Genomic DNA, 21,885 nt, shown 5'->3' with positions numbered 1-21,885 from the left:
TTTAAAAGAGGCACGGCAAGTTGATAAGGTAGTTAAAAAGTATATGGGTTACTTGGGTTTATAAATAGAGGAATAGAATATAAAAGCAAAGCAATCATGCTCGAATTTTATAAATCACTGGGTAGGCCTTAACTGGAGCACATGAACAATTCTGGGCACCACACTTCAGGAAAGATGTAAAGGCCTTAGAAAGGGTACAGAGGAGGTTTACCAGGATGTTACCAGGGATGAGGGAGTTCAGTTATATGAGAAGAGGTTAGAAAAGTTAGGACTGGTTATCTTGGAAAAGGGAACTTAATAGATGTTTTCAAGATGATGAGTGGTTTTGATAGAGTAGAGAGAAAATAACTATTCCCTGTGGCAAGTGGATCAATAACCAGAGGTCACAGATACAAAATCATTTTTCTTTCACTCAGAGTTGTCGGGATCTAGAACGCTCGACCTGGAAAGGTTGTGGAAGCTGATACCATAAATATTTTTTTTACAGTGAGTTGGCAGGTACTGGAGGATGAGGAGCTTACAAAGTTATGGACAAAATGCGGGGATATGGAACTAAGTACAACTGCTCTTCCAAAGAGCCAGCGCAGGCACGACGGGCCAATTGTCTCCTTCTGTGCTGTAAGTTTCTATGGGTTTATGAAATGGCTGGTTGCATTATTTCAAGAAAAGGCATTAGACTTTTGTGGGCTGGGCCTGATTTAGTTGGGAAAACACACAAATGACTAATTTGGACTAGCTGTGACATTGCCACACAAGCAAGCGGGCGGAAATGGCTGACCAAGTAGAACAGAAGAAGGACCTTCAGGAAATTCACCTATAGAGGTGTTGACCTGGATCAGCTCCTTGATATGTCCTATGAGCAGTTGATGCAGTTGTATTGTGCCCGTCAGCAAAGGTGTGTGAACAGGGGTCTGCGCCGCAAACAACAGTCCCCCTTGAAAAGGCTGCACAAAGCCAAAAAGAAAGCTCCACCCATGGAGAAACCAGAGGTTGTCAAGACTCACCTTCGTGATATGGTCATCCTCCCCAAGATGGTTGACGGCATGGTTGGTGTGTACAATGGTAAACCTTTAACCAGGTTGAAATCAAGCCTGAAATGATTGGCCATTATCTTGGCGCGTTTTCCATCACCTACAAGCACGTCAAGCATGGTAGACCTGGTATCGGTGCCACTCACTCCTCCAGATTCATCCCTCTGAAGTAAAGAGTTTACGATGGAAATGTTGTGTAAATAAAACTTATTCCAGTAAAAAAAACTACTGCCAAAGGAAGGTTTTGATGAATAAGTACCACAGTGGATCTTAAATCAACTCAGTAGCTAAGCACTGTCTTTTTTTTTTAAAAAGCTTAGAATTCAAATACAACAGATTCCAACTAGCTATTTCTGGAGTTGACTCAGTTAACTTGCACTGGCAAATCAAGGGCTAAGTCCTTCACTCACACTCACACTCTCTCCTTTGCTGACCTCCAAAGAAACAGCAAACAAATACCACTTTTTTTGGAGCAATTCAAAGATTCAGAGACTTTTCCTTTTCTTATAGCTATACCAACATTGGCAGACTCAGAAATCAAAACAAATGCATTAGTTTTATAACTGAGATACACTATCTCTCCTGCCCAAACTGGAAGTTGATTTCAGGAGATAAAGCTGCCATTATGCTTTTTACACTTCTGCATTTGCTGACTACGGGGTTAAAATGGTTCGCCCACCGAAAATGGGCACGGGGATTGTGATGCACAATTAACCTGTGCCCATTGCATGGAATGCAGGCAGCATGCTAACTTCGCCCTGCTCATTATAATGATTTGTGTGTGCAGTCAGCACTCCCAGCACTGTTCATTGACTGCATGCATCAGCAGGGGGCCCAATATGGTTACTAACTTGCACTACTTTAAATTTGCCTTAAAGGGAAGGTGCATCGAGGCTGGACAAGGTGCTGGGAGTTATTCTACAAGTGAATCTGACCTGGGAAAGAGTGAAGCATGGCTAACCGTGGAAGCAGGCACCTAGGTTTTCAATTGCTGCAATGGAGGTCTTGGTGGAGGAGATTGAAAGGAAGAAAGTTGTCATGTGTATTCGGGGGGGCAGGAGGTCCTCTAGACACATGTCGAGAAGGCAGTGGGAGCAGATCGCCACGGAAGTCAGTGCCAGGAGTATAGCACCAAGGACCTGGACCTGGATGCAGTGCAGGAAGAAGTTTAATGATCTCACATGAGTGGCCAAGGTCAGTGAATGCATCTTCAAATGGCATGTCCTATCAACTGCATCACTAGCCTCAGCTACTGCTCAATTCACCATATCCCCATTACTCACCTACCAACAATCTCTATCAATTCAAACTCATACCTCACATTCATAACTTCAGCTCATCCTCACACAATGAGCAGTCAAGCCTCACACCCACATGTCACAGCTTGCACACACTGCCATCTATTCAACATGACAACCACGTCACTCAAACAGATGGCACAAGATGCACTGACACACTTCTCTCTCTCTTGCAGGACAAGGTGGCGCACAACCAGAGGCTGCAGGAACTAACCAGAGGAGGAGAGGCATGGTCTAACTCCCATAGAGGAGACGGTGCTGGCCATTATGAGAAGGACCATTGCTGAGGCTGTGCCTACCGGTGGGGCTGAAGTCACTGAAGATCCGCACACCCAATCCTCCTTCTCTCATCCCACTTCTCCCTCGTCCCACAATCTCTTCTGACAAAGAAGCTGCTGAGGCTTCAAGCATGTATTTCTTACTTTCTCCTCTCCCCTCACTACAGCCCTTTCAGATACCCAAGAAGTGCAAACTGCCCAAGGCAGAGGTGGAAGAGCAGGAAGACAGTGAAGATGAAGACGCACCATCACTCGATTTCACAGTCGTAGCCACTAACTCAGACTGACACTGCGCGTAATTTAGAGGACAGGATCGCAGCGGGATCTGCAACGGAACAAGTGCACTGCAGCCAGGGTCGGGGGAAAGGAAAGCGCAGGTGCCAGCTCGCCGGAGGGCGAGGTCACACACTAGTTCTGCTTTAGGGGACTCAGATGATGACTTTGATGGACCAGGCTACAGAAGAAGGCTGATGGGTGTACACACACAAATGCTTGGTGCACTGGAAAGCCTGCAACAAAGCCTGCACTCAATGTGAAGGAGCATGGAAGTCTGGCACCAACCTGCCTGACACAGGGCTTTGCACAGAGCTTGATGTCCGAGTGCTGCAGTGGAAGCTCAGACTGCTGCCATCATGGCTCTGAATATAATTGTGTAAAACAGCTTCCAAGGCCCCACAGCAGCACTCCAGCAATCTATTCTCCAACAGCTCTTCGCCTGAAAGACCCTCTGTGATATGGCCTCCTGCTGAGCGCCCTCCTCCTCTTCCCTCTTCTAGCAGCTTGTCCTGCTCTGCATGGTATCTGCTCATTCTCCCAGTCATGCTCAATGCCAAGAGGAAACCCATGTCTGTATGCAACAGGTTGGTACACAAGCCTTGAAATCACCAAAAAAAACGACTTCAGCACCAGACAGATCACGCTCTGTGTACTATTGAAACATTTAACAAGTATAGAAAAGCACCCAAAACATGTCGTATTGTGGCAACAACCAGAAGAAATAATCCAGCTACTAACCTGCAAGTAGTTGATGATCCCTTCAAATGGCACTGGTGGAGGTGCCCTTCATACTATTGTATGGGTGTTCAGCTGTGGGAAGTTAGGAGAGGGCAAAGGCTGAAGCATGGAGCTCCAAAATGGCAGCACTGGCATCAAATCATCATTGACATCAGATCTACCTGCTTTGCATGCTGCCAGAGGACATTAGGTGCATATACGCTAACCCGTTTACCAATATGGTATCCGGTGCACTTCGCAGCACAAGTATGTGCACGCACCATGGGCACCATTTTGGAACCTTAAGGGGCCTCGTAGAACCCAAAAAATGGGTGCTACCGAGCACAATTTTTGCCCACATTGCATCCACAATCATGTCAATGAGGATGTGGAAATGGATCTTTCTTTTTGTGTTACCACTTTAAGGGGTCAAGAGGTCTACTTCTGCAGAACCTCCCTTTCTCTTAGAAGATTACATGGGAGCTCTGTGAACTCAGTGAAGATAGAATGCACTTCAAACACAGTGAACCAAAATTTCTCAACTATTTTTTCTGGTTTTGCCAGTTCACTAGCTTGTTATCTGTTTTTGTTTATACGAATCAGTTTTCTATTTCATCCTTTTTAATTGGAAACTGCCTTTTGGAAGTCAGGCAGGGGTTCCACGGAGAATGTAAATATTTGCAAGGGTTCCCTACCATAGGGCAAATACATGATCTTTAAAGAGGTCAACTTTAACATTCAAATTACCTTTTTTCATTCCCTGCTTTATATTCCACTAAATTTTCAGTAAGCATGTGCTGATTTAGTTGCTGAAATGTCTGTGTGTGTGGAAAGAAGATAAGAGGATATAAAAATGAGCAAACTTCTTAAATTTGATTTGTTTTTTTCCAATATTAGCAAAGAAAACATGCAGGATAAATACTTTCAAGCAGTGGCCAAGTTAAGCTGCAATAGTTCACTCATCCTTAATTTTGCTATCCTCCAAATCAGTGTTCACTTCGTTCTCTGCATCAACTCACGAGTTAGAGCTCTGCCTCCCAATACATCCATTTCTTAAATAAAAGTCACGGGACTTTATTCAGAACAGTCAGGAGGGATCTCATTTACCTGTAACTTCTCACCTCGAAGGTCACCAAAATCCTGCTTAACTGGGTTGAATGGTTTGGAAATTTCATCCTAAGTTAAGCTACCTGGGGACAGGAGGAATTTATTTCCCTCTACTCAACAACTTGTATTTATATAGCGCCTTTAGTGTAGTGAAACGTCCCAAGGTGCTTCACAGGAGTATTATGAGATTTTTTTTAAATATTGGCACCGAGCTGCATAAGTCGAAATTAGCGCAGGTGACCAAGAGCTTAGTCAAAGAGTTATGTTTTAAGGAGCGTCTTGAAGGAGGAAAGAGAAGTGGAGAGGTTTAGGCAGGAAGTTCCAGAGCTTGGGGCCTCAGTTTATTTAAAATTAAAAAGAACACTTTACATTGACTTCGTTACCACTGGTTATAAAATGGAAGTAATAGCTGAGAAAATCTGACAGCAATTAGATATCAAGGGCCCAAATTTGGCCCTCCGGTTTTGTCGGCGCACCTCCGAGCCCCTCGGCAACATTTTACCTCAGAAGCAGTGCCAAAAAAAATCCGTGCGATCATGGCCGATTCTCGGGCCGTCTGTGGTGCTGGCATGACGCAGAAGAAAGAGAGGGGGGCGGAGCTAGGTCCCGGTGCTGAAAACAGTGCCACAGTCTGCGCGCATGTGCAGTAGCTCCTGGCAGGCCGTTTCGGCAAACGCGCGCTGCAGGTTGTGTGGGAGAGGCCAAAGCACGCGGCCGCTAGCCCTGGCTGAATGGGCTCCCTCATCGACGGCCTGCTGCGTTCCCTAAGGTAGGAGTACTATTTTTTTATTTGTTATTTACTGACTGATTTTGGTGTTTTAGGTGCAGGGTTCCTTCTATTTCTTTAAAGTTATTTATTGATTGCTTATTACTTTGGCCTTGGTGCTTTAGGTGCAGGGTTCTTTCTATTTTATTTGTTAATTAATTGCTTATTACTTTTTGTGCTTTGTTTGGTGCTTCGTGGTACTTTAAAATGTAGTTGCTTGCGCCGATTCCTTAACTGTAAGTAAGGTCTTTCTGTGCGGACAGAAGTGGACACATACGCTGCCCTAAGTTAGTTTAGTACAACTTTTTTCTGGCCAAATTGCCATAAATGGTGTAAGTGGCTGGGAACAATCCCTTTTGAAAAAAAAAACTGACCTAACAAAAAACCTAACTAACTCACTTACTCTGGCACAAATTAAATGGCCATATTTGCAACTAAAAAGATACACCAGAAAAATCAAGTTACACCGAAAAAAAAGGTGCAACTCATGGGGAAGTTTGGGCCCTAAGTACCCATAGGTGTCATTAATGATTGACAACAAACTGATAGATACATAAAAAGCACAACCACCTGTGATTATAAAGACCGACACATTTTCAGTGCAAATGTCAATTTCAGAACGGGTTGGATGTGTTCTCACACCAGTGATTTGAATGTTGTGACTTGCAACAGAACACTTGGCACAGTTCTGAAATGAACCTGCAGAATCAATATGACAGGTGGATTTCATCATTTTATTTTCAAATATATGAACAAAGAGTTCCTCTTTATCCTCCAAACTAGAAATAATACTGCAACAGATTATGGGGAACTGAACCTTTAAGTCGAGAAACAAGATAAAGGAATGATGAGTCGTAACTTGCTGCCCCTACAGGCGCATACGAGGTGTGCAGGTGTCCATAGGGGCCGTGCAAGTTCCGGGCTTTGGCATGGAATTCTCTTGACAGATCGCACAGGTCTCCGGGGAAAGGGCATTCACAGGCGGAGAGTTGGGCTACTTGCCCAACTTCTGCCCAGCGAATGCCTGTGAAATTATTAAGCTTGATAAAAGCAGGCGTAAAAAAACATTTCATCAATAATTTATACATTTAAAACCTGTGAAATAATGTAAGTTTATTTTTAGTCCCTTTAAAACATGTAAATTTATGTTTTAAAAAATTAAATTTGTTTTAAATATTTAATTAAATGGCATTTTAATTAATTTTAAATATGTGATGGTTTTTAAAAAAATGTATTTGAAATGTAGAGGTATTTTTGGGGTATTCCCATTCATGCTTATGAGGATTCCGTACATACGGAATCCCCATAAGCTTGAATGAGGATCCCCTTTTGTCATTCGTTAGGCTGGCCCATGTGATCTCAAGGGTGCTTGCGAAGCGCACGTGCCCCTGGAATACATGGGCCTCTTCCCGCGTGTACTCGGAGAGGCTCAGTACAGCGCATCTCCATGTCACCTGGACCACTAGTTACACGGGCATTTTATTTGGGAATCCTCCGACTGCAAATTCAGGGCCCAGTTCCCCTCGGTTGATCCCTACTCAATATGGCTGCTGGGACACCCTGGCACATTTATCAAGACTTCTGTTTTGGATGCTGGTGCACAGACCAAAAACAGATCCAATGGGTATGCAGAAACTAGAGTCACCAAACTAGTTCTGTTAAAGCAGCCGGAATTACAAGCAAACAATCCTTTTACTAGTATATTACTAGCCTATATTAAGTACAATAGCAAGATGCATTGTCTGAAAAGCCTCCATTACATCTACTAAAAAAAAAATTTACATTCAGGTAGGCACTTTTATATTATTATTACAGTATAAGATTTAAAATTTATTGAACTAGTGTGCAAAATGATTTATCACATAAGCAAGAAATTTGCATTACATGCCACTGGAAACAGTATCCAGAAAAAAAAAGTTGGCACAAAACAATGTGCACAAAACTATTCCTTCTGCAAAGGTTATGATATATTCAGCAGACAGGTCTTTTGATATTTTTAGCAACAAAACTAGCTATCCCTCTCCATGGATCTAACAGGATTTTCTAACTCATCTAAAATTCCAATGCCCACATCCTAATGTGCACCAAGTCCCACTTACTTATTTACGCCCCCCCCCCCGACCCCCACTCTGCCCCCACTCCCCATACTTGTGGAGGTTAACTGGCTCCCCTTCCGCTAATGCTTTCAGCAAAATTCACATCTACTTCTACCCCACCATCCACATGTATAAATTCCTCCATGGTTTCAAATCCCCCCCCGCCACCTCTGCATCATCCTGTGTCCCAAATCACATTCACTGCTCTTCCGACCCTGACCTACTGTCCATCCCCCTTCTTCACTATTCATAGCAAAGCTTTCAGCCGTTACAACAACTTGCATTTATATAGTGCCATTAACGTAGTAAACCATCCCACCATGCTTCAGAGGACTCTGGACTCAACCCTACATTCTGGAACTCATCCCAAACCACTCCTCCTTGTTATACTCATCTCCAAATCCAGAAACCTACCTCTTTAATCACCTCCATAATTCTTTTTGGTCAGCTGCACTGTGTCTGTCGCCCCACTTGTCAGTGAAGCCCCATGGGACATTTGGCTTCATTTAAAAAATACAACATATATGCAAGTTTTTGATTTTTTTGGTATATTGCACACATGGTAATCTAGTTACACTGTTCCAGCCGCTTGATAGCCTGAACACAAGGACACTTTGTGGGAATGTGAGATGTCAGACTGACTTTGACATCCTGATTTTCACCACCGCACTAGTTCTCTCAATGTGGTTCAGCCCCCTTCACTTGTGACCCGACACTCCTCCTTATTGACCTTTTGGTCATCTGCCCTAATATCTCATGTGGCTCAGTGTCAATTTTTTTTGTCTCATAATACTCCTGTGAAGCACCTTAGGACGTTTTACTACATTAAAGTGCTATATAAATACAAGCTGTTATTGTTGCTGCTGCAATATCAATCGCCACTCGCTGCCTGCCCATTTGTGGGTATTGACCACATTAGATTCAATGGGGTTCCATCTGTTTTTCCTGTTGTCCAACAAACAAGCTAAAGGTACAATATTAGCTGGCAGGAAGAAACAACCCTACTGAAATAAAATGATTGGACTGTAAGCTCCTGAAGCCACATTGCAACTGCCCAGAGTGACGTTATTCAAATCAGGAGTTAACCGTGTAACTGCAAGCATACAGCCCCATCCCATTGTTCTGTAGTGCAGTTTGTTGCACCAATCAAATCGTGACCTTCAAGTAAAAAAAATTGTCGGGGCTGTGGCCCATAACTTAAAAGTTAGCAACACTGCATTGTTGCTTCACTGGAGTCAGAGGAGTTAAGAAATGCAACAAAAACAGCAAAAAGAATGTTTTTTAAAAAAAGAGTACTTTCATTTAAATAAGCTTCAAGATGCATTACCAAATTACAATATCACATCAAATATAAAACAGCAGCTGTCTAAATGAACTTAAATAATTTAGAAAGTATCACATTTTCATTGTTTCGATTAGGTATGTGAATAACGAGGTGCCCACACTTGATCACATCGAGAAATTGAACAGGTTTTGATTAATGATTGCAGTGATGAATGGTTAAACAGAGAGACCCTTGCAAAGCTCTTTTCAAGTCATGGATGTTGCGTGGGCATGGAGGGGGATTGAAAATACCCAATGCTCCTTTTAGATTATATAGAATGGCCTTGGAGAGCAATGCTCAGAGATCTGGGAGCTCCTTGAAGCACTGTTCCCCTATTTACTTATTGCCATTTCTCCTAGTCATGGCAAAGGGTTCCAGAAGTCCTATTGCTAAAATAACCCATTAATTGCGAAGAAAACAAAACTGTCTGCAAGTTACATAGGACCTTAATTATAAATGATCTCTCTGACCAAACCTCTGCTCACCCTGACACTTCTTCCCATTCCTGCCTGCTGTCCAATCCTCCACCTGTGAAGTACCTTGGGACATTTCACCACATTAATGTTACTGTACAAGTTGCTTCTGTAAAAACCAAGGGGTGAATGTCCTCTCGGCTCCTTCCACTGCGGCCACAATATCTTTGGCAGGGGTCCAGCAGAAAGCCTGCTTCTGCGTGCAGAAGTGGTTTCTGCCAAAGCGGGAGAAGGTTCAAGGAAATTCACTCACTATATCTTTTAAAAGTTTACTTCAGGCTGAATTCTGTATGAAAAAAACCGGAAAGATAAACTCAAGCCTGTAATGTATTATTACATGGTTTAGTATGAGCATGCTCAGTTCGTTCTGGCCTAATAAACAAGCACATGGACTAGCAACACATCGTGTCTCTGTCCTTCATTAGTTCTACCCACGTATATTACATTTTGGCAACGAGAATGGGATCCTAAAGCCATTTTTAGGGATCATGGAAGGACACAGTGTTCAACCTTTGAGTGGACAAGTTTAAGGTGAATTTGTGACACCTAAACTGAATTTCTGCGATGTTTTACCTTTAATGCACATGCAGGATTGTGTGTGCTTCGCCTGTATGTATACACAGCAACCGCAGCGTTGATTCTCGCAGGTACACAGGTAGCGTGGCGAGTCACTGTTCGACGGGATCGGGGCAATCATGGCCGAGCCTACAGGATTCATCAGAAGCCTCATTGTGTATGGCCGAGTTCACGAACCATTCATTCAGTTCTTACACTGAGTGGATGGAGATTTTCTTTTATGGCCAATAACATTGTTGAGACCGAAGGTACAGATGAGAATGTTCAAGCTCAAAATAAAGTAATTTGTGTACAGAAAAAAGCAATATTTTTTCTAACGGTGATCAAGCCAGATGTTTATGGAACATTGACAGACCTACTCGCGCCAGGGAAAACAAAGGATGCGTTATTTGAGGAGTGAGGAACTTGTAATTAATATTAGTGGAGAAAAAGTACTTGAGAAACTAATGGGACTAAAAACCGACAAATCCCCTAGACCTGATGGCCTTCATCCTAAGGTTCTAAAGGCCCAAATTTCCCCAACCCCCTTTTCTGGCGCACTCACCTGAGGTGCGCCGCTTTTGTCCTCCTCCAAGCGCGCCGAAAATCTTCCTCCCGATTCTGGCTGCACCCCAGCCTCTCCTTGGTGGTGGCATAGCATGGCCAGTGGATTGGGGGGCGGAGCCAGGTCCCGGCGCTGAAAACAGTGCCGGGACCTCTGCACATGCACGCTAGAGTGTGCGAGCATGTGCAGTAGCTCCTGGCAGGCCGAATCTGTGCGACGCTCTGCAGGCTGTGTGGGAGGGGCCCGAAGCATGCCGCCCCTAGCCCTGGCCGAATGGGCTCCCACATCGGCGGCCCGCTACGTTCCCCAAGGTAGGACTTTTATTTTTTATTTGTTACTTTGGTCTTGGTGCTTTAGGTGCAGGGTTCCTTCTATTTTTTAATGAGTTAATTAATTGCTTATTACTTTTTGTGCTTTGTTTAGTGCTTGGTGCTTTAAATGTATTTATGCTTCTTTAATGTTGTTGTGAAGGTGTTTAGTGCTTTGCAAGGTCCCCTTCCCCCCACCCATCTCTGGCTGCCTGCACTGATTTCTTAATTCACTGCAGGGTTATTCAGAACGTACACTTACGCTGGCCTAAGTTAGTTTGGAATAAGTATTAGCTGGCTAAACTTGCTTAAATGGCCAAAACAGGTGTAAGTGGCTGGTAACGCCCCCTTTTGAAAAAAAATCTGAACTAAAAAAATACCTAACTAACTCACTTACACTGGAGCAACTTAAATGGGGAGAATTGCGATTTTTAAGTTACTCCAAAAAAAATCAGTTGCTCCATTCCTGGGGAAACTTGCACCCTTAAAGAGGTGGCTGCAGAGATAGTGGATGTACTGGTTGTGACCTTCCAAACTTCCCTAGATTCCAGTACGAGCTCAGCGGATTGAAAGGCAGCAAATGCAACACTGCCATTCAAGAGAGGGAGAGAGAAAACAGAGGACTACAGACCAGTTAGCCGGATATCAGTTCTCAGGAAAATGCTGGAATCCATTATTAAAGAAGTGGTAAAAAGGCATTTAAAAAATCATAATATGATTAGCAGAATCAACATGGTTTTATGAAAGGGAAATTGTGTTTGACAATTTATTAGAGTATTTTGACAATGTAACTAGCAAGGTAGATAAAGGGAAACCAGTGGATGTAGTATATTTGGATTTCCAAAAGGTATTCGATAAGGTGCCACATAAAAGGTTGTTACGGAAGATGAGGGCTTATAGGGTTGGGGGTAATATATTAGCATGCATAGAGGATTGGTTAATGGACAGAAAACAGAGAGTAGGGATAAACAGGTCACTTTCAGGTTGCAGGCTGTAACTAGTGGGGTGCCGCAAGGATCAGTTCTGGGGCCTCAGCTATTTACAATCTATATTAATGACTTAGATGAAGGGACTGAGTGTAATGTACACAAGTTTGCTGATGATACAACGCTAGGTAGAACAGTAAACTGTGAGAAGGCCACAAAGAGCCTGCAAAGGGATAGAGACAGGTTAAGCGAGTGGGTAATAAGGTGGCAGATAGAGTATAATGTAGGGTAATGTGAGATTATTCACTTTGGTAAGAATAGAACAGAATTTTTTTTAAATGATGAGAAACCTTTAAATGTTGGTGTTCAGAGAGATTTAGGTGTCCTCGTACTATACAAGAAAATAGAAAATAGGTGCGGCCCTTCAAGACACAGAGTTAGCATGCAGGTACAGCAAGCAATTAGGAAGGCAAATGGCATGTTGGCATTTATTGCAAGGGGACAGGAGTACAAGAGTAAGAAAGTCTTACTACAATTGTACAGGACTTTGGTGAGGCCACACCTGGAGTACTGAGCACCGTTTTGGTCTCCTTACCCACTGGAAAGATATACTTGCCTTGGAAGCAGTGCAACAAAGGTTCACTAGATTGTTTCCTGGGATGAGCGGGTTGGCCAATGATGAGAGATCTAGTAGAATGGGCTTATATTCTCTGGAGTTTAGAAGAATGAGAGGTGATCTCATTGAAACATATGAGATTCTGAGGGGGATTGATGGGGTAGATGCTGAGAGGTTTGTTTCCCCTGACTGGAGAGTCTAGAACTAGGGGGCACAGTCTCTGAATAAGGGATCGGCCATTTAAGACTGAGATGAGGAGGAATTTCTTCACTCAGAGGGTTGAGAATCTTTGAAATTCTCTACCCCAGAGAGCTGCAAATGCTGAGTCATTGTATATTCAAGGCAGAGATGGATAGATTTTTGGACTCTTGAGGAATCAATGGATTTGGGGATTGGAGGGGGAAGTGGATTTGTCGTTGAAGATCTTATTGAATGGTGGAGCAGGCCCGAGGGGCTGTATGTTCTACTTTTATTTCTTATGTTCTTACTGATAGAGGTATTCAAAATCATGAACAGTGTTGATTGAGTAAATAAGGAGATACCGTTTCCAGTGACAGAAGGGTCAGTAATCAGAGGACACAGATTTAAGATAATTGGCAAAAGAATCTGAGGTGACATGAGGAAACATTATTTTACGTAGTGAGTCATGATGATTTGGAATGCACTGCCTGAAAGGAAGGTGGAAGTTGATGCCATAGTAAGTTTCAAAAGGGAATTGGATAAATATTTGAAGGAAAAGAAAATACAGGGCTATGGGAAATGAGCAGAGGATTAATTGGACTAATTGGACAGCTCTATCAAAGAGCCGCACGATGGGCTGAATGGTCCCCTTCTGTGCTGTATCCTATGATATTGATAGATCCTCCATAATGTTGTTCACAGCCAATTGTAGAATGTCCAGTTTTGTATTAGTTTACAATATTTTCAAATAATTTGGAAATAGAATTGTGCCAAGCAGTGGAGGGTGGCAAATGTTCAAGAAAGGGGAATGGATAAGACAGGAAATTATAGGCCAGTTAGACTTACCTATGTTGTAGGTAAACCTCTAGAGTCCAAAATACAGGATGAAGTTAATGAACAGTTAGAAAGGCAGGTATGATTTAGACTTCCAGCAGCACTTGCATTTCATTAGAACTCAAAGAGGCAAAGAGGGTGGAAGAGGGACCTCAGAGCAGTGGAGAGGCAGAAGAGTTCATGGGCAGGACAAGAAGAATGTCAAAGACGACAGTTGGTCAATCTAGTTTGTTGTAAAACAAACTTTAACAGATAACTGCTGCATTTTATCATTGACAGACAACACATTCAATATTACAGCTCAGTTCACCTACTATTTATATGGAATGATGGCACAGAGTGTTTGGGTAACAGACAAAAGTCTTCTCTCCATGAAGTAGCATGAAAAATAATGCATTGTAGTATAAATTATATATAGGATAATGGTGTTTAGATACATTACAAGCTACAATGCAGAATGGTCAAGTGATATATGATATATCCAATCAACCCCTGGTAAGTTCGTGGTGAGTGAGTATGTCATCATCTACTCACAAATAGCTTAGTTGGATCCCATCTGGGCACATTAATGTAGATGAAAGATAATTTCTTGAATCAGGGAGGTGGTCACATTACAAGCTAGTTTTATACTAATGGAGGACCACTAATATAAATGTGCAGGGCTTTGAGAGTCAATTACATTTTTCAAAAAATCATTCGCAGGATGTGGACGTCCTGGAAAAGGGCGACATTTATTGACCATCCTTAGTTGTCCTGCTGACAGGCTTGCTAGGTCACTTCAGGGGGAAGTTAAGAGTCAACCGCATTGGTGTGGGGCTAGAGTAACATACAGGCCAGACCAGGTAAGGACAGGAATTAGTTGAGTTTTTACAGTACAATAGCTTCTTTTATTATACTTGTTTATTTCCAGATGTTTTTTAAACTGAATTCAAATTTATCAAACTGCTATGATGGGATTTGAACTCACACTCTCTAGATTTGTCGTCCAGGCCTTTGGATTACTTGTCCAATAATATAACCACTACACTACTGTACTGACTATTAGTCCTGGGATTCAGTAGAGTAACTCAGGAAGAGATTCATGAGAAAAAAGCACTTGATTTCTGCACCTTTGGTACTGGTTGTCAGAAGTGACAAGGTCCCAGATTCTGTCAGAGGTGCAAAGTTAACCTCCTTTATATTACAGCATGAATGCTGGGATTCTCCCATTGCTGAAGGCATACCATCAGTGTAAAGGTGCCCACTGATTTGACTAACATGCCAGATGTGTTTGAAGTGGTGTGAGAAAGACTCCTCAGTAGGTAGATATTTCACCCTCTGAGAAACAGAAAACTGGCTCCTTGGGGAAGCTGAAGTGCTCCAGTTACTTAGATTTTAGTAAATTTAATCATCTATGATTAAGCATTATACCAATTCATTGGAGTGAAAGGGACAGTGAATTCCACTCCCCATGGATTAGGAATGCAACATTTACTTACTTTAATTAGGCCACAATTACAGCAGCAATAAGCCAAATATGGTACTAATTAAAGATTTCTTAAGGCACTTAAGGCCTTGGAGAGGGTGCAGAGGAGATTTAATTGAATGATACTAGTGATGGGAGACTTCAGTTATGTGGAGAGACTAGAATTGTTCTCCTTAGAGCCAATGTTCCCTGTAATTTTTTGTGTGTGTGCGTGGGCCCTATAATTGGCTGCGCGGCCCATTCAAATCTTCACGCAGATGTGGTTATTCTCATTGAAAAGCCTGTGAGCAACCTGCGTGGGACCTCCAGATCGATGTGCGGCCGTGCAGCTTAATGGGAACATTGTTTAGAACACAGAACGTTGAGAAAAAGAAAGAAAGCCTTGCATTTATATTGTGCTTTTCACGACCACCGGATGTCTCAAAGTCCTTTGCAGCCAATGAAGTACGTTTGGAGTATAGTCACTGTTTAAGGAGAGATTTAATGGAAGTGTTCCAAATCATGAAGGATTTTGAGAAGGTTAAACAGTTTCCACTGGTAGTGAAGGACACGTATTTAAGATAATTGGCAAAAGAACCAGAGTGGAGATAAGGAGAATTTATTTTCATGCAAAAAGTTATGATCTGGAATACACTGCTTGAAAGGGTGGTCGAAGTAGATACAATAGTAGCTTTCATTAGGGAACTGCATATATATGAAAAGAAAAATTTGTAGGGCTATCAGGAAGGGGGAATGGGACTAGTTGGATAGCTCCTTCAAAGAGCTGGCACAGGCACAATGGGCCGAATGGTCTCTTTCTGTGCTGTAAGATTCTATGATTCCAAGGCAACACTTAAAACATTTGTGATGATACAATTTAAACAACATTAGAATTATTCTGTCAATTCTGTTCAGTGGGATGAGGTGGCACATAAATGCATTGAAATACATGCTCTTCTCAGGTTATAGATTGATACTAAAAATGACTGAGATTATACTGAAAATGACAGTTGGCTATTTGAAAAGTTGAATTTCAAAACTTAAATTCATGTAGTAGTGAGTCATGCCTAAAACTACAAAATGCAAAACGTGTTCAATTGTTCAGCTGTTCTTAAAACTCAATGGGCTAGATTTTCACCAGCCTTACGCATGTTTTAATGTGATTTCTTCACGTTAAAAGTGCTTTTTTGTCATTAAAATAAACTTCACAAAATTCCCCAAAGGTTAAGAATGGTGGTTTCGAAATAACGGCCAAGGTGCAACGCGGAAAAAAAATGCACCGCCTAAACTTGGCTGCTCGGCGAACCCGTTCTCGGGTGAAAAAACAACACGAGAAAAGCAGGCGTTGCGGCCTCAGAAATGTCGGTAAGTGGGAAGACCCATAAAAAAGATAAGTTAAAGTTTTTATTTTTTAATTCATTTGCAGTGATTACTTAGTTAAGGTCTTGTAAATGTTTTGTGATTCTTGATTTTTGTTTTTGCAAATTTTTGTGACTGTTTTTTCCCCTCCCAGGGTCTATATTTTTGGCATTGATAGGCCTCGGGCTAAAGTTGGTGTGATCGCCATTTCCACCGCGAGTCCTCGTGCAACGCCATTTTTTAACAATAGGCGTATTTTGTGGCCAAATTTACCCCCTTAAAAAATGGCAACATTTTTATTCTTATTTCTTCACAAAAATGACATTATTTATCAAATAATGACGGGGCTAGAAATTCTCCATCCTATGATGATGTGGACAGCCTTACTGAACTCCTATTCAAATGTAATTTGCACATTGAAACAAACTCATAGAAGAGATCATAAAATGTAGTACTTGCATGGCATTTTCATGAATTTTACTCATTTTTAAAAACTTACAAGTTTTGTAAGAACTGACTCTCAAAATAACCCTCGGATCATAAAATCAGATTGAGTTTAAGTACACAAATAAATACCAGGTTACTGAGGTGACTGAACTATACACCACAACTGTAATGGCTTTGACTCAGAGCTTCGAGGGGAATGTCAGATTATATGTGCACAAAAAAAACATCATCTTTAGCAAGGTTCATAATAGAAAAGCACACAGATCTATTCATAGCTTTGAGCAATTAAAAGGAGAAAATGGATTGAAGCAGAGACGTGACTTCAGAGTAGCTGTCACAATTATTTATCATATTGCTTGTCAACATGGTGGAAAGCCATTTCAGTCGACCGAAGTCTACTGTAACTTTACAATATCTGTAAAGACTGCCATTATTAAGGAGAGATGACAGCCAGCAAAATCTTACTCATAAAAAAAGACTTGTATTTATATAGCGCCTTTCACGACCACCGGACTTCTCAAAACGCTTTACAGCCAATGAGTATGTTTGGAGTGTAGTCATTGTTGTAATGTTGGAAACGCGGCAGCCAACTTGCACACAGCAAACTCCCACAAACAGCAATGTAATAATGACCAGATAATCTGTTTTTGTTATGTTGATTGAGGAATAAATATTAGCCAGGACACAGCAATATTTTCCCTATTCCCATACCTTTAATGAATCGCAACCGATTTGCTTCCGTCAATCCCTAGATACAAGTCAACAAATATAATGTTAAGATCTTAGTTGCGTTGCAATAGAAATGATAGATTAAAAAGGACAATATATCAAATGCAACACAAAGAGGCCTTTCATATTAAATCAGTTTTCAAATCCTAAATCAATCAAAGAGAAGATTTTTTAATGTAACATTGTTAAGAGTGAAGTTAAAAAAGCAAACAGCTGCTCTGATTAAAGGTAATTAAATTAACTACTTATAGTATTTCTGATTTAGGTCTGTATAATAATTCTTACAATTTGACCAACCTATGAATTGGATTTTTATGGCACATTAACTTTCAGACTTTGTTCTTGTAGTAACTCATCAGAAATATGTCGGAATATACTTTGGAATTCAGTGACCCAACAGGAACTTATTTCATATGTTCCAGGCCTTGTGCTAAAAGTGAGGGATGGCACCACTGACAATTAGTATGCACATTCACTCAAATTATCAATGCCCAAGGTCAAGTTTTTATAGTTCATATACAAGACAAGGCTACCCTCCACCTCCCTGACAGTATGTGTATACCTCAACACCATGTGTCACTTCCAGTTTTCCACATGTGCAGTTCTAAAAGCCAGTGTGAAAGGATGTCAAACAAATGTCAAAAAATGAACACTTGAAGATAGATCTATGGTGTTTGACAAGAACTGAATTGATGGCTGCATACCCAAAAATCATCTTTGAGCTGACTATCCAGAGAGAGAAAAAAAAATAAATGTGCTTAAGATTGGAACACTTATAAACAGGTGTAAATTTAAGTTTTTTAAAAAGCATTGCAAATCTTTACTCTCCCAAATACTTGGATTTTCAATATTCTGATCCAGTACATTCAATATTCTTCTTCTGACAAAGCCAGTTTCAAAAATGTACAAAGGTCAGAAAATGCTTGTTCATTTGAAAAAAATCACAAACCTCACTGAGTTATTTCACGTTTTCAAGTCTCATTCACATGCTAATTCAAAAGGTTGAATCACTGCTTCCTAATGCCATAGACTTCAGTACTGTATGCATATTTTCTGTTTATGGTCCTATTTTAAATTCATAGTTAGACTTATATCAGTCATAGTCCCACTCTACCATTCAAATAATCATCTATATTATTCACCTACACTTGAGACGTCAAATCAAACTGAATAGTTAATGAGGAATTTGATGCGTTAATTTTGTCAGTTTGGTAAATCGATCCAAACAAAACCCCTCCAGTTCAATACAATGGACTGACTGTTGAAAGGAAATTCGTTCTACTTGTTGCATTAATTAATCTCAGTCTATAGGTCAGGACTAGATACAGGGAGGGAAAATCTGGAGCTTCTGTCACCCAAAGTTGCACATATCCTGGCAGCTGGTTGAAGAGCACTCTAATAGAATTGTGTGCCATAAGGAAACTTAATGAATGTGTGGAGAATATTTTGAAATTATTGTTTTTTGGCTTTACGCATTCAACAACTGCTCCCACCATAACGGCCATACACTTGGCCACTGACTCTATCCCTTCTCTAGCCACTATTTCAGGTTGAACCAGGCTTCTCGCAAGCTCAGTGCCATATTCGACCCCGAGCTGAGCTTCCGACCCCGTATCCTCTTCATCACAAAGGCTGCCTACTTCCATCTCCATAACATTGCCTGCCTTCGTCCACCAGCCACTGAAACCCTCATCCTGCCTTTGTCACCTTCAGACTTGACTATTCCAATGCTCTCCAAGCCAGCCTCTCACCCTCCATCCTCTGTAAATACAGCTCATCCAAAACTCTGCTATCCATAATCTATCCTGCACCAAGTCCTGCTCACCCATCATCTCTGTTCTCACTGACCTACATTGGCACCCAACGCCTCAATCTTAATATTTTCATCCTCGTGTTTAAATGGCCACACCCTAAGCTATCTCTGAAACCTTCTCCAGTGCTACAACCACCCCCACCACCCAAATCTCTATTCTTTGCCGTCGACCTATTGTACATCCCCCTTCACCCCACCATTGCTGGTTGTGCTTTCAGCTGCTTACTGGAATTCTCTCCCGAAATCCCTGTGTGTCTTTACCTCTCTCTCCTTCTTTTAAAAACCTTCTGAAGACCCAACTCCTTTGGGCACACCTCCTAATATCTCCTTCCTTGGTTTGGTATCAGTTTTTCCCTTGTATCCGTGAAAAACACCAGGACATTTTTCTACATATAAATTGTTGCTAAGTAAGCTATTCTTTATCCATAATTGAGTTAGTATGCCCCATTGTGATATTTCATCATTGATTTCAAAAGGAAATTAAATAAATCGCTGTGATACTTATTTCTGGCTTATCCAACCCAGGCTAAACCTGCATAAATTGTCTGACTTTTTACACCTTGCTTGGACAAAATGAAATGAGCTCCATTTTCCAGTAATTATCCATGCATGAATAAGGTTAAGCAATTTCTAGGATTTCGAAAGCTATAACCAGATGTTTTCTTCGTTGCAAAACAAAATCCAAACAAAAAGATTATCCAAAAAACTAAAATATTACTGCTACAATTGTTCCCTCCCATTAGATGCAGCATGCCACTGACTCACCTCAATTTATTCGTTCATTTGAGATTTTCATGTATAATTTTACTAATGAAGCACTTTATACTGCAAAAGATGTCCAGTCCTCCACAATCATCATAAAATATATTTCTTGCCACGTAACCACAAGTATTAAAAGATAAACAGTAACTTTGGAATACTGTGAATATTCTGTGCCTCTCCAAGTCTATTTTATAGCAATACTGGAATATAATTTTTTTTTTTAAACCAGGATATTTTTGGACAAAAATTGCATTTTGGAAACAACAAGGGCTATACAGAACTCAACATGTTAATCTGGTTTGTGTCTGTAGTTTTGGGCCAAGCTTGCTTCCTGCAGTATATCACTTTCCGTTTTCTTTTAATTTTGAGAGCCAATAAATAAAATAAATGACAAGTGGCATTTACTCAATTCATCATTTTGTTGAATTATACCACTGCTGAAGGCAACGGCAGCAATCACTCCGTTCGATATACGCAGATACATAGAGACATATCTAAAACTACGGAAAGCCGTGACTGAACTGACTCATTCCTTCATCAGCAGGGGAGGAGGGTGGGAGAGCAATGAAAGAACTATATTAATGATAAACTGTTCAATTTGCAGCATTAGAAAATTGACTGCTCTCAGCACGCTGCAGCTAGAATCTCCCTTAAATCACCATTTTCTCTCTTCCATATTGTATATATGCTAATATAGCTCACACTGCCTGCAGCCTACTGAAATAGGTCTTGGAGGATGAGCGATGAGTGAGGAAGCAAGATGATATTATTGCCTGCAGAGCTCATTTAAAAAAAAAATCAGACCAAGAAGCATTTAAACTTTGAACAAAGCATTGCCAAATGTCTCAAAGCAACAAAAAAAAAATCCATATTGGAGATTCCTTTGTATATGCTTATAGATCCCAATTTTCTGCTACTAACCTTCACCATTGGTAATGGAAGTTATGATGAACATTCCAATGCATATTAATATTTTAATAGTCACGCAACTGAAAATCCACCGGTCTTCAGGCGTGCCTGCTGTAACTGCAGTGGGAATGCACCAGAAAATAGGCCAGGATCCAGATACACTGGTTCTGGACTTACACTGGGGACTCCACGGGCCTTTTAAAAGACCAAGGGTCCTCTGTCATCCCCTGTACAAGGCCTGTGGTATAGGACGGAGTGGGGACTCCCAAACCCTGGGACCCAGCACATCATCGACAGCTGTACACCTGGTGTACTACACTACCAATTGGTGGGAGGGTGGGGGGGTATCAGAGTGTCCTGGACTGGATTTCCAAAGTAGGCCTGGTAATTACTTAATATTTAATATCTCCTCTTACAAGGGGCATATGGAGCACTGATGGTCCCTTTCGGGAGTATGGGGGTGGGGGAGTCGAGGAGGGAGGAATGGAGACCAGCATTCTTCTGCTGCAGATGGCATCCCTTGTTGTACAAAAACTAAGGGACCTCTCCCTATCCTGTGACTGTAGCAGATCCTGGCACTTACACCAAGACACACAATTAGACCTCTCTCATCAAGTGCATCAAAAACACACACCTTCAACCAGATGGATCACATTCCTTCCAGCTGTGATGATAGGCATGTTAATCTTCCTCAATTGTGCATTATCCTTAAGAAAAAGAGGTAATAATTGTTGCAGAGATTAATGGAAGCTTTAAGTATTTAACTGGATGGAGGTTCTGCCATTCAACAGTAAATCAATTGAGATCCATTTACTCTCATATAATCCTGAGTAATCAGAAGGGGGATGTTGGTATCTGATTTAAGAGTTTTAAGCAATGGTCATACTTGCATGGCTTTCTTAATGGTAACAAAATCATTTTATCACAAAATATTAACATTCTTCTCAAAAGATATTTTTAATCTCAGAGAAGCCAAATGCACAGGGCAACTGTATATCATAGTATCAGCACATGTTTTGAAAGTCCTGGTCCTGCAAGTGATTAGTCGAAAATTTACTTTGTAAATATAGCC

General features: G+C 41.3%; 1 protein-coding gene and 1 pseudogene across 1 annotated transcript in view; one reads left to right on the top strand and one right to left on the bottom strand.

The window, feature by feature from the left end:
• Window positions 1-21,885, bottom strand: part of LOC139246355 (calcium uniporter protein, mitochondrial-like) — a 163,865-nt gene that overhangs the window by 118,785 nt on the left and 23,195 nt on the right. The window lies entirely within an intron of this gene.
• On the top strand, window positions 794-1,204 carry LOC139246381 (small ribosomal subunit protein uS19-like; annotated as a pseudogene).

The sequence above is a fragment of the Pristiophorus japonicus genome, chromosome 2 (assembly GCF_044704955.1).
Source record: "Pristiophorus japonicus isolate sPriJap1 chromosome 2, sPriJap1.hap1, whole genome shotgun sequence".
Classification (NCBI taxonomy): domain Eukaryota; kingdom Metazoa; phylum Chordata; class Chondrichthyes; family Pristiophoridae; genus Pristiophorus; species Pristiophorus japonicus.
Note: the sequence above shows the minus strand (reverse complement) of the source record. Positions and strands in the feature narration are given on the sequence as shown.